Source organism: Gossypium arboreum, chromosome 8 (genome assembly GCF_025698485.1).
Source record: "Gossypium arboreum isolate Shixiya-1 chromosome 8, ASM2569848v2, whole genome shotgun sequence".
NCBI lineage: Eukaryota > Viridiplantae > Streptophyta > Magnoliopsida > Malvales > Malvaceae > Gossypium > Gossypium arboreum.
Window position 1 is genome coordinate 130,564,722 of NC_069077.1, and position 13,815 is coordinate 130,578,536.

General features: G+C 33.7%; 1 long non-coding RNA gene across 1 annotated transcript; it reads left to right on the plus strand.

Annotated features, from left to right (window-relative positions):
• The first annotated feature begins 66 nt into the window (after window positions 1-66).
• On the plus strand, window positions 67-1,414 carry LOC108469022 (uncharacterized). The gene is made up of 3 exons (XR_001869024.2): window positions 67-729; window positions 847-909; window positions 992-1,414. It is a non-coding gene; the product is annotated as an uncharacterized LOC108469022 (long non-coding RNA).
• The last annotated feature ends 12,401 nt before the right edge of the window (window positions 1,415-13,815 follow it).

The window sequence follows — 13,815 nt, forward strand, 5'->3', positions numbered from 1 at the left end:
CAAAACCCAATAATGGTAAAACCTTAAAATTATTACCAAAGAAATAGACAAATTAAAATTAAACAGAAAATTAAAATAAACTTCCAATCTGATAACAGTTGGAGTCCAATTAGCATTTCCACAATTAATGCACCGATTCCAGTCCCAGAAAAGCGGTTTCCAAAATCCCACTTTCCTGTTTTCTTTCTATGCATAGACCCCCTATCAAACAACCCTCAGTCAGGTTCCCTCATTCTCCGTTGATCCACCTCCAATGTTCGTTGCTCAGGGACTATTCCGATCAGGTATGCTCACGCTCCTTTCATCGCTTCTCTAGCTAAGTTGTGACCGATAATATTTGCAAATTTGTATGTATGTTGAAAGGTTATTTGGTGAAAAAATTGTTTTTGCTGCTGAATGTTCCATATTATATCCCCAATCACTGATTTGTTAGTCTTCTCTGAGTTACTTTTTTTTATTACTAATATCGAGTCTCCTTCAATGATAACTGATGCGAACCCCATCTATTTTCCCATAAACATTGCTTGGAGGCACACAAGGGCCTCTCCTGCAAATGAAGAGGCCACCTCTCCGTGAGCCACTGTTTAGAATGCGAGGACCTCCCCCGAAGCATTTCTAACCACCACCCCTAAGACTGATTTTACCCGAGAGTCATCAAAAGCAGTGTCGAAATTAAGTTTGACAACAGAACCAACTGGTAGCCACCAAACTATGGACTCGTGCCTCGTGGTAAAATCTCGAACCTCATACCCCTCTAGTTCCTTAATATATTTGTTTATCCATGCAACAATTTCCAGGCCCATACTTTTCTTTCCTTCATGTAATCATTTGTTTCTGTCTGTCCAGATCGCCCACAAAGGGTAGCAAAATACTCGACATTAAATGCTTGAACTACTCTTGAACACCCAGGTAAGCCACTCCTAGTGTGACAAAATCAATTCTGTTAATACCCATTCCAGATTCAAGCTAATCCAAACTTCTCGCCTCACAGGGCATTCTTCGAAGATATGGTCAATGTTTTCAGTAACTGCTCCATATTTGGGACATACTACCACCGAGAGCAATCTCTTGCACCAAAGATTAACAAAATGAGGATTAAAATTTCAAGAAAATTTCCATAATAGGATTTTAATTTTCCTTGGAATGTGAATATTCCATCATTTTTTGTAAAATAAATTAGCCTCAGTTTGTAAATAATTAGGAAGAAAGCCATGTAAAAGTTTATAAGCACTTCGCACAGAGAATTCTTTAGAGGCTTGCCCCTTCCATACCATGAAGTCCGCATGAGGTTCCATTGCTAAGGGAATTCACACAATTCTGTTTGCCTTTTCTCTAGAGAAGGTAGAATAAATAAAATCAGACTTTCATTCTCTCTTTTGTTCATCAATAAGATCTGCCACTTTACTTAGCTCAATGGAATTCCTAATTGATTCTGCCTTATAACTTATAGTTCCAGGGAGCCACGCATCAGCAACAATTGAAATATTCTAACCTATTCCCACCTTTCAGCAAATCACATATTTCAGCAATCCTTTAGCTACCCATACACTGTTCCAGATATATGAAGGTAGTTTTCCTAACTCAAAATTAAGAAAATTTGTATTTGTAAAATACTTAGCCTTTAGAACTTTCGTTAATATTGAATCTGGATAATTAAGAATGCGCCAACCTTGTATAGCTAATAATGCAACATTGAATTTGGATAAACTACGGAATCCTATACGCCCATTCTGGAACTGCTCCAATGAATCCCTTTTCGCCTTTATCCTTTTTGCCACCAAAATTGAGCCATTATGCTGTCCAATTCCATACGCAAGGACTTTGGAAGTAAAAAATAGGTCATAGTGTAAGTGGGTATAGCCTGTAAAATGGCTTTAATAAACCCTTCTTTACCTCTTTGAGAAAGGAATCTCAAATTCCAATTCCCAATCCGTTGCTTCATGCGATCCTTTAAGAGTTGAAAAGAAGCTTTTTTATTTTTCCCCACAACAGTCCCACAACATTTGGCAAACCAAGATATATTTCCATATTATTTGAATTTCTCACCCCAAGAATATTGAAAACAACTCACCTAGACTTCTACAAAGTGTTGCTACTATAAAAAATCGTTGATTTGTCGTAATTGATGCTTTGCCCTAAGCATCTTTCGTATTCCCTTAGGATTGATTTCAAAACTTATGCACCCCTCTTGCTACCTTCTCCAAACAACACACTGTCATCAGAAAACAATAAATGAGAAATCGATGGACCCCCTCTACTTGCTTTTTCTCCTTTAATCGACCCATCCATCAAGGCCATCGTTATAAGCGCATAAAGGCCCTCACTAAACATTAAAAACAAGAAAGGACTAAGAGGGTCCCCTTGTCTAATTCCTCTCGCCGGTTTAAATGTCTAGCCACTTTTTCCATTAATAATTACTGAATATGAAACTGAAGTGTTGCACTTCAATATATTTTTCACCCACAAAGTATGAAATCTCATCTGTAACATCATAACTTTTAGAAAATACCACTCCACCTTATCATACGCTTTGCTTATGTCTAACTTAAATGCTGTAAAACCTTTCTTCCCAACTCCTTTTTGTCTAAAGGTATGAAGAATCTCATAGGCAAGGAGCACATTATCCGAAATTAATTTATCCAGCACAAAGGCACTTTGGGCACTATCAATGCAATTACTTATTATACTTTCGAATAAATTCGCAATCATTTTGGCCATTATTTTATAAAGAACATTACATAAACTAATAGGTCTGAAGTTTCCTAAGTTCATTAGATTAAAGACTTTAGTTATAAGCACAATATTAGTAAAATTACAACGATCCACAGGCAGACCTCTGTTTAAAATCCCCAAGCAATAGTCTGTAACCTTGCCGCCCAAAATATGCCAAAATTGTTGAAAGAATATAGCCAGAAAACCATCCTCCCCCGACGTTTTCATAGGACCTATCTCCTTAAGAGCCGTCACAACCTCCTCCTTCATATAATTCGTTATCAACTTCAAATTTTCTTCTTCAAAAATACATCTTTCAATCCCAACAAGGATATAGAAGAGAATAGTTGTTAAAAATAATACCTTGCAATTTCCTCCATCTCTCCATCATCACAAGTCTCTCTTCCATCGTCATGCCTCAAACTATGAATGGTATTCCTTCTCCTTCTTGGTAAGGTATAATTATGAAATAAATTTATATTTTTGTCCCCTAATTTCAACTAGTTTACTCGAGCCCTTTGTTCAAATTTGTATTTTTGTCCCCTAATTTCAACTACTTTACTCGAGCCCTTTGCTCTCAATACATCTCGTTTTTATCAATCTCCAGATTAAGATGTACTCTAGTATCAATCAATTTAGCCATACTCTCATCAGTTCTATCTTGATTTAAGAGAAACTCTATTTTTTCTGTCAATTCCTTCTTACGCCCTTCCTTCTTCTATCTAAGCCCAGTTACCTATCTCATGAGCCCACTCTGTAAAACCTTCAACTTCTCTAAGATATTGCCTCTACCTGATTGCCACAGTCGTCTGACCTCATCCGCACAGTTTTCCTCCTTAACCCACCACCTCTTAAATCGAAATACCCTTTTAGACATGAGCTTCAATCCTATATCTATATCAAGTAGAAAGGGATAATGGTCAAAAAAAGAATGCGGCAAATGGTAGATTACTGCTGATGGAAATATATTCCTCAATTCTAAATTTTTTACACCCCTATTAACCTTTTCACAAATATTAGTCTATGACAAATTCCCTTTTTCCTAAGTAAACCAAGTACCCAAGAAACCAACATCCGTCAGTTGACACTTCTCCAAAACATCACTAAACTCAACCATCCTCCTCTCTTCTCTTGGCGTGCCACCACCTTCTCAAAAGAATAAAAAATCTCGTTAAAATCTCCACAAACCCTCCAAGGTAAACCTTGGAGTCGACTCAAGTTTTTTAGCTTTCCCCAAGTAGCGCCTCTATTTTGTGCATAAAGGGAGTCATAAAACCTTATAAACCTCCATTCCTTTCCATCATCATTTTCCTTCAATGTGACATGAATGTGATAAGCCAAATAACTTTTTAAACAAATATTTGTATTATCCTTTCATGCCAAGCGTAAACCTCCTCTTGAACCATCCACTGCAATATCAACCCCATTTAGAAAACCACACTTCCTCCTAACATTCTCCATTCATATCTTAGTTTAGTCTCCATGATGAAGACCACCTGGGGATTGTACAGTTTAAGCACATACCGAAACTTTCTAGTAGCCCATAGACTCCCCAATCTACGAACATCCCAACTAAAGATTTTCATTGCGACTACCCGACTTGCCCCTTGGCAATCGCTGATATAAAGTGACATTTTTCCAACATCTTCTTATTCACCAAGGACCCCATCTCTTCCCCTTTCATAGATTTATCACTCTCCATTTTGGGCCTCTTTTTCCCATCACCACCTTCTATCACACACATGATTGAATCTTAGTCCATTTCTACTTGACCTTGTAAATTCAATTGAATCCCATTGACATCCAGATTTCGATTAAGGCTCCCTTCTAAATTCATCCCTCATATAGGATTAATACGACCTCCCAACCTTCCTTCATTCTCTTCCTTCCTTTCACTTCTACCCAAATCAGACACTTTATAATTATTCCCTCATCTTGTCTCTCCCTTCTTTTCCCTCAACCATACACTGCTCATCTCGAGAGATCTTCTAGATTGAGCTCTTAGTGAAAGGTCTCATCCCATCTCAACTACTTTAAACCCTAGATCCATCTTCACTTGACAAAAAAGAATCGCCATGACCTATTCGACCACAAAAGAAACAGAACAAAGTTAACCGTTCATATTTAAAACTGACATACGAATAAGCCCTTGGATGAAACTAAAACTTTCTTCTTCCTTCTCAAAGAACGCCTCACGTCCAACTAGTTCCTCATTCGAAGATGATTTTGCACCCATCTACTTAGATTTGTGCCATCATATTCTAAGAACTTTCCAATAAAGTCCCCCATTTGTCTCACCAACGCCTCAGAGAAATACCCCATAGGCACATCGTGAATTTGAACTTAAAAATTTGCAAAGATTAGAGGCACCCTCAGCGGATCTTCTCCCTCTCCCAAATAATAAACCAACTATAAAAGACTGTTAAAGTCCATGGAGATCCTTTCAACACACTTTCAAGATCCATTCTATGAAAAAATCTAAACAAAATTTTTTTCTCACCCAAATCTAAAATTTGGACCCCTTTAACTAGATGCTAGAGATTAGCCATTGTGCTTCTCATTGCTAGGAAGTGTTTAACACTTGCGATTAAAAAATAGCCTACCAAACAAAAATCCTCTTCCGCAGAAACTAGATCCGACTCTCTCTGCACTTGAACAACCTCCTCTTCTTCATCGTCCAATGATAACCCAACAAAACCTCTTTCCATTCCCCTATTTCACTCAGACAAAAAGTCCCCAAGTTTAAAGAGATCAAGCGATTAATCTTGATGGCACCACCCAAAACTTAAAAAAAAAAACCACAAAAAACAAACTAAAACCCTAAAAGAAATAAAAACATGCTAGACGCAACAAACAGAGACGTGCAAGGAGAGCAGACAAAAATCACATTCTAATAGCGCATTTAAGTTGCACATATCTTAGTGTTATTTAAATATACATATATTTTTTAAAAATTTATTTTCAATTTGTTAGGAAATATTTATTTTAACGTTTTAAGTATTTTTGATGTATTATATTTTTTTTAAAAATAATATAAAAAATTAATAGGGCGAGTCCAGTCGGGCCCGGGTTTTAGTATTTTTATCCAGTTCAAACTTGAAAAAATTTTAGGCTCATTTTTAGGGTTGGGCCAGGCCCAGGCTTAGCAAATGGGCCTAAAATTTTTGTTTTGCCTAGCTTAGCCTGGCCCAGCCCATAGACACCTCTACTTACATCTCATGTGCATATCATGCTAAAATAACACCACTTGTCTTATATGTCACGTCAACAAATAATTTAAAATGTAGGATAAACTAACTAGTTGGTCACCCTACTTTTAAGACGTCACTCAACCGTTAAATCTGTAATGGAGGTTAATTGTACACGCCACATCATGTTCACACTTTCATTTTGGCCACCCAAAAAAATATCATTTTTTAAAGTATTGATTGGGGTAAAATTAAGAATTTAAGTGAAAAAGTGGTAGAAATTAAAATAATGCATTAAAAATGGTCAAATTGTACTTGTTTATCACGTTACTAAAAATTCTAATTTTATTTCAATATTGAAATTTTAAATTTCAAAACTTAAAATAGATTAAATAAATTGTTGAAAAAATTATCCTTTGATAATGTTAATCGATTTGTTACCGTAATATCGAAATTAATTAAATTAATCTCTTTCTAAATTTCTAAATTTTATATGATGTTTCCATATTATTCTTAATGAAATCAACTTGATAACTCATTTAATAATTATTTACGAAATTTAAATTTCTTTTGATTAATTAAATTAATTGATTGTTTTTGTTTGGGTAAAGAATGATGAAAAATTTTAGATTTTGTTTGATATGGAAGATAAAATTAATTAATTTAATTAATTGTAAGAGTTTTATTTGCTTTTAGCTTAGTATGAAAAACTCGAGATCATATAATCAAAAGAAATTTGAGTTTCATGTACAATTATTAAAGATGATTTATTTGAGTTGATTATAATTTCAAAGTATAAAATATAAAATTGTAAGATTTAAAAGGATGCTAAATTAATTTAACTAATTTCAACATTATAGTAACAAATCGGTTGACATTATCGGGGATAAAAATCAATAACTTATTTAATTGATTTTTATGTTTTGAAATTTAAATTTTCAGTGTTGACAAAAAAATTAAAACTTGAAACGAAGAAACAAGTACGATTTGACAAATTTTAAAGAATTATTTTAGTTTCTATCGTTTTAAATTTAACTCAAAATAATAATAAAAGTGAAATTGATAAAAAATATAAACTTAAGGGGTAAATTTGACATTATGCCTAAAAATCTAACAATTATTTGAATTGAATTCTATTTTTATCTAATTTATAATTAATTTTAAACTTTTATAATATAAAAAAAGTATGAACTAGTGAGTATAACTTTAAAAATTAGTTGAAAACTATTTTCTATTGAAAAAATGATTAACCAAATCAATTAAAATCGGTGGAATTCTTTTCAATTCGTTTACCTTTAATATTCAGTTCTGTTTCAATTAGATTTTTCAAGAACCAAAATATTGCAGGGTTTTCCAACAATCGAGTCCTTATCTCCTCTATTCATAATTGATAATTATGTTTTGATTACCCGTGTCTGTTGGATCGAGTGGTAAGTATGACTAGCTGGTAATGCAAAGAAATTGAAAAAAAAAAATTAAACGGTTACAATTTGACAAAATTAGAATCTATCTTCTAAACGATTACGATTTGCCAATATCAAAATCTGGTTTTTAGGAAACTAAATCTACAAATTTACCGTTTTGCCCTTTCAAAAAACAGTATAAATAGGAGGTCATTCTCCTCATTTTTCATAAAATACAACAAGAGAAAAACAAACTTCTCTCTTTCTTCTGTTTCTAAATTCTGGTGTTTTGCAAAATTACACAAAAGGGAAATTCTATCTAGGGGATTGAGTTTTAAACAGGACCATCTGTGACCCCTCCAATCTTTCTTACGAATTGAACCTAGTGTGGTTTCGTCGGTTTTCTTCTACCTTATTTTTTGATCATTCCGATCAACTACTTTTGTTTTTTGGTTTTAATTCCTTTCAAGAAAAGCAATATCAACTGTCTTCCATCGTTTTTATTCGGGTGTATGAATATTGAAGTACTATGTTAATCTTGGAGGGTTACCTCCACTACACGATTACGCCGACCAGGGCAAAATTGTTTCTAAGGTAATGGTTCATCCAAGACACAATGCTTGCATTATTTATTTACACTTAGTTTGGCTTCTTGTTAGCACTAACAATTTTTCTTTACAGTATTATATTTCTAACAATTTATAAGCAAATTATACTACTATTTAAACATGAGAATCATTTCTGTTTCCCACTGTTGGAACCAATGAATACTCTTACAGGTAATAAGCTAGAGTACACTTGAGGATCGTTAGAGTAAGTGAAGTGTCCTATTGAGGCAATCAATTTGAGGGCACTAAAATAGTACAAGAGTATGCATAAGTAGCATAGGAGCAGTTGCAAGCTTCATCTGTACTGGCCAGTGGGTCATTGCGATTAACATGGGCTTGGAAGGCTTAGCGAGATTGAGTGGGTTCGAAGACCCTTGAGTTCAAGATGGGTCAAAGGTTCTTTGAGTTTGAGTAGGTCTGATGACCCTTGAGTATGAGTTGGTCAAAGGTCCCTTAAGTTTGATTTGGTTGGAAAACCCTATGAGATTGTACGAAGAAATAAACGACGTGCCAGATTTTACGTGAATGAGTATTAAAGTCTAAAATTGAGATTGAGATCGACCTAGTTCAATGGTGTCGGGTGTATTGCAGTTGGCCAATATGGCTGTGTTTGAGGATGGTTCGATAATAGCTGAATTAAAAGTAAGACCATTATTTGTTCAACAAATTTGTGATGCCCAGAAAGTTGATAACGAGTTGATAGAAGCTCAATGTGATTTAAATACTGATTTAGAGTTTCGAGTTGATGTTGATGACTGTTTGAGATTCAGAAACCGAATATGGGTTTCGAGGAATTCAGAGTTGATTCAGATGATTTTGAATGAAGCTTACAGTAGTTGGTTGTCTGTTCACCCAGGCAGTACGAAGATGTATAATGATCTGAAACAGCTTTATTGGTGGCATGGTATGAAACAAAACATTTCTAACTTTCTTTCGAAATGCTTAATTTGTCAACAAGTAAAAGCTGAACATCAGGTACCTTCTGGATTACTTCAGCCGGTTATGATACCTCAGTGGAAATGAGATAGAGTTACTATGGATTTTTGTAACCGGTTTACCGTTGACACCGAGCAAGAAAGATGCAATCTGGGTTATTGTGGATAGATTAACTAAGTCAGCTCATTTTGTTTCAATACGTACAGACTACTCTCTTGATAAGCTAGCTGAATTGTATGTTTCTCCAATTGTGAGATTACATGGTGTGCCTATATCTATTGTTTCGGATAGAGATCGAGGTTTACATCGCGGTTTTAGAAGAAACTGTAAAAAGCTCTAGGTACGAAATTACATTTTAGTACTGCTTTCCATCCGCAAATAGATGGTCAGTCTGACCGAATCATTCAGATACTTGAGGATATGTTGATATATTGCATTCTCGAGTTCGAAGGTACATGGGAATGATACCTACCTCTGATTGAATTTGCGTATAATAATAGCTTTCAATCGAGTATCAAAATGGCACCATACGAGGCTTTATATGGTCGTAAATGTTGTACACCATTGTATTGGACTAAGCTCAGTGAAAATAAGATACACGGGGTCGATTTGATCATAGAGATGGAACAGAAAGTAAAAGTGATTCGTGAAAGTCTGAAAGCAGCATCAGATCGTCAGAAATCATATGCCGACTTGAAACGTAAAGATATAGAGTTTTAGGTCGAAGATAAAGTCTTCTTGAAAATCTCACCGTGGAAGAAAATACTCAGATTTGGTTGTAAAGGTAAATTGAGTCCGAGGTTTATTGAACCGTATGAGATTATAGAACGCATTGGCCCGGTTGCTTACAGACTGTTGTTGCCACCTGAGTTAGAAAAGATCCACAATGTATTCCATGTTTCGATGCTTCGTAGATATCGATCTAATCCTTCACATGTGATTAGTCCATCTGAAATTGAGATTAAGCCCGATATGACGTACGAGGAATAACCGATTCGTATTCTGGCTTAGAAGATTAAAGAGTTGCGAAATAAGAAGATTCCGTTAGTTGAAGTATTGTGGCATAAACACGGAGTTGAGGAAGCAACGTGGGAGCCAGAGGATGCAATGAGAGAACGTTATCCAAACTTATTCATCGGTAAGATTTTCGGGGACGAAAATCCCTAAAGAGGGAGAGTTGTAACAGCCCGATTTAAACCCTAATCAAAACGGTGGTTTTGGAACCATAAATTTGAGTCAGAAATATATTTTAAAATTATTTTCTGTGTTTATTTTGTGTGAATTTATATCTGTGAAATTTTCGTGATTTAATTTTATTGTTTGGGTGTCCGATTAAATAAAATGACTTAACTGCGTAAAAGGGAAATTTGGTGGTTATTTCTAAAAGGGGCCTAATTGCTATTGGCTTTATTAATGGGAGCCTTTAAGTTGTAAATAGCCCACTTACATATTAGTTGGATGGTATTAGGCTTATATTATAAAGTTTTTATATTAATTCATTAAGGTTATATATGTAAATTAAACTTTAAGTTATAATATGTTATAATATATATATCATAAAACATAAAATAAAGTTAACATAAGTATTTATATTATTTTGCTTACCGAATTCAAATAAAATAAAAAGAAACTAGGGTTCGGTTGCTTTCAAGCTCAATTAAGGTATGAGTTTAGCTCAGTTTTTGATAATTTTTACGTTTTTGAGTGCTTCAAGTACTATAAAACCCATTCTTGAATTTTTTATTTTGGCGAATATTTCGAGTTAAGCCATTGTTGAGAGCTTGTGATTTTTTTTGTTTGATGATGAAATATGAAAGATATGTTTTTTATTAACATGTTTTGTATTAGAGTTTTTGATGATTTTGAGTAATTAGGACTAAATTGCAAAAATAACAATTTCAGGGACTAAAATATAAAACAAATGAAATGTATGGATTTGTATGGGTATGGATAAAATTCGGCCCAACATGGGTATATTAAAATTCTATATATTTTGTGTTTTGTGCAATAGGGACTAAATTGTAAAAAGTGTAAATGTTAGGGGTAAAATGGTAATTTACCCATTTATATGTTTTTGGACTAAATTGAAAGAAAATATGTTTGAATGAGCTTAATTTGAATATGTTTAGATCACAAACCAAAGAAATCGGATTTGGATCGGGGGAAAATGAAAGTTGTCAACTAGCTGCCCTATTCCGTTTTGTATCATCCGATGTAAGTTAATAAGCAAATAGGTGTACTAAATTTAAATTAAATGCTAAGTATATATGCTGGAATGAAATATATGAAATTATGTATGCTGTGGCCGAATGTGAATAAGTTTGGCTGCTATATTTCTGAATTCGTTTTGACCGAGTTACAACGTCCGAAAGCCCCATATGAACCTTAGGAATAGTTAGGATACATATGTCATGACATAGGATTCCGATTTATGTGTGCGAGTAAGACCATGGCATCGATATGTGACTCTGATATATGTGTACGAGTAAGACCCTGTCTGGGATAGTGGCATCGATCTGTGATTAAATGTAAGACCACGTCTGGGACGTTGGCATTGTACGATATATATGTGATTATCCGAGTGTCCTATCCAATTTCGATGGTTCATCGGGCAAAGATAAGTTGTGTTCGAGTGTGTAAAACGAGCTAAATGACCAGGTATGAATTAACTTGATGTTTACTTAAAATAAGGTAAGTGTGTAATTTGATACTCATTACAAATAGTGTGTACTGCAAATGAGGATTATATGTGAACTAGGTATGTGTATTCAACCTTGTTAATATTATTGGAATGAGTCTTAATTATATGCATGGGAATTTATGTATTCGGTCACATAATCAATATATGTATATGAATTTATATGGTGACACGTGAGCTTATGTTATTGTATGTATGTGAATTAGATTTGTAATGACTATTTGGCTTTGGAAATTAAATGCTAATATGTTAATTAGGCTATATAGACATTCGGTCAAGGTGATATTTATAATGAATATATATACATATATATGTATAATCTGAACTTATATGTGCTTGGATTTAAATGTGTAATGATAATATAATGAGGTTCAGTTTAATTAAGTTGATAACATCGTTGAATTGTTTATTTGCTTATGACTTACTAGGCTACAAAAAGCTTACTCTGTGTATATGTGTGTTTTTGTTTTATAGATTTTGGATCAAGTTACGAGCTCGGGGATCGTCAGCAAGTTTGTCACACTATCTACTATTTTGCTACCTTATAAGCTAAACTCAAATTATGGCACGTATAGGTTGGCTTTGGACTTAGTTATTTTGAAAATGTATGTATATTGGCCATGCGAAAATGGCTTAACTACCTTGCTTGATTTGGGTTTCGGTTTAGTTATAGTTTAAGTCTATTTTAGACATGATGTCATGGGCTATGAATAATTATAAGTTGTATTATGTGATGGTACATTAAGGTTGTTTTATGACTTTGTATGTGGCATGATTGAATCGGTCATAAGTATGTTTAGTTAGTTTGGAGGTGTTTCATACTAAGATAATATATATATATATATATATATGTGTGTGTGTGTGTGTGTGTGTGTGTGTGTGTGTGTGTGTGTGTGAATTTGCTTAATATGCTTTGACTTAATCTCGTATGTTCTTAGATATAATGTTTAATGAGCTTAGATTTAAGTATTATAATTCGGTGATGAAGGTTAACAAGTATTGAATATGTTCCATGATTGTTTGGTCAATTTTCTGGCATGTATTCACGTGTTAAGTGTGGCTTTAAATTTTGTGTAAATGCGCACTAGGTATATACATGTATTAATAGCATGTACGACCATGTTATATTGCACCAGTGATGCACATGTGATTTCTTATTAAATTATGTACTATGATTTCTACTAGTTTATTTATGAGCGTGAGCAGAGGTTAATATTTGTGGTTAAATGGTAGCTTGATGATTTAGTGAATTATGCATGAACTGGTATTAAATTATTATTAGGGGTCGAAAATGATTTAGGTTTAATGGTAAAATGTGTTTGAGTTCGGTGACATATGTTGTATCTCTTATACATTGGTTGTTTATTAAATCGTAAACATGACTTGCTATAAAGTTTTATTCAGATTTGTTAAATGCCTTTAATTGCATATATACATATGATCGAATAGATATAGTAAATTTTACTAATGCATGAAATATGAAATTCACATTGATTAATATGATAATGATGTACAAATGAATGCCAAGTTTTGGTATTGAAATTTGTTCCATAGGTAGTACAACATGTACGTGTGCAGGTTTTTTTTTTTATAAAAATTACATTGACATTCCTTTAACGAAGTTGTTGGGTTGTTATATGTCCTATTTATAAAAAAATATATAATTCATTATATTATATGCCAGAATATGTTTTAAATATGTTATCATTTAAATGATACGAATTTTTTTTAGGTTTGATATTTGATAATTTCACGAGCAATGATGTGTTTAAAATTTTGAATTGTTAAAATGAAATGCTTAAAAGTATGAACTGTGACATGACCAGTAATACCTCGTAACCCAAGTCTGTCGATGGATACGGGTTAGGGGTGTTACATTCTGTATTTGTAGATTTAAGAAAAAAGAATGATTTTTGGAATCCTTAAAAAGTTTCAAAATGATAATGGATTCTGGGTTTTAAAACCTGAATACCTTCGATTTAACCGGTATATTTGATTGTCATGCTTAGCTGCCAGGACAAAGAAGGCTCTAGCATTCGGACAAGCTAAGTTGGGTAAGACGAAATATAGCAAGTGAATTTTTGTACTCCATTTTAGGTGTTTGTTATTTGAATGATCTGTTCATATGTTTGTTTTGAGTTCAGGTTGAATTCTATGGTTGTATGTGATCACAGTGAAGGAGTATGCTATGCATGTATAACGCTGTGGAAATATATAGATTCTTACAAGTTGTTCTCTAATGCCAAATATGGTTGTTTATTGATGTATAG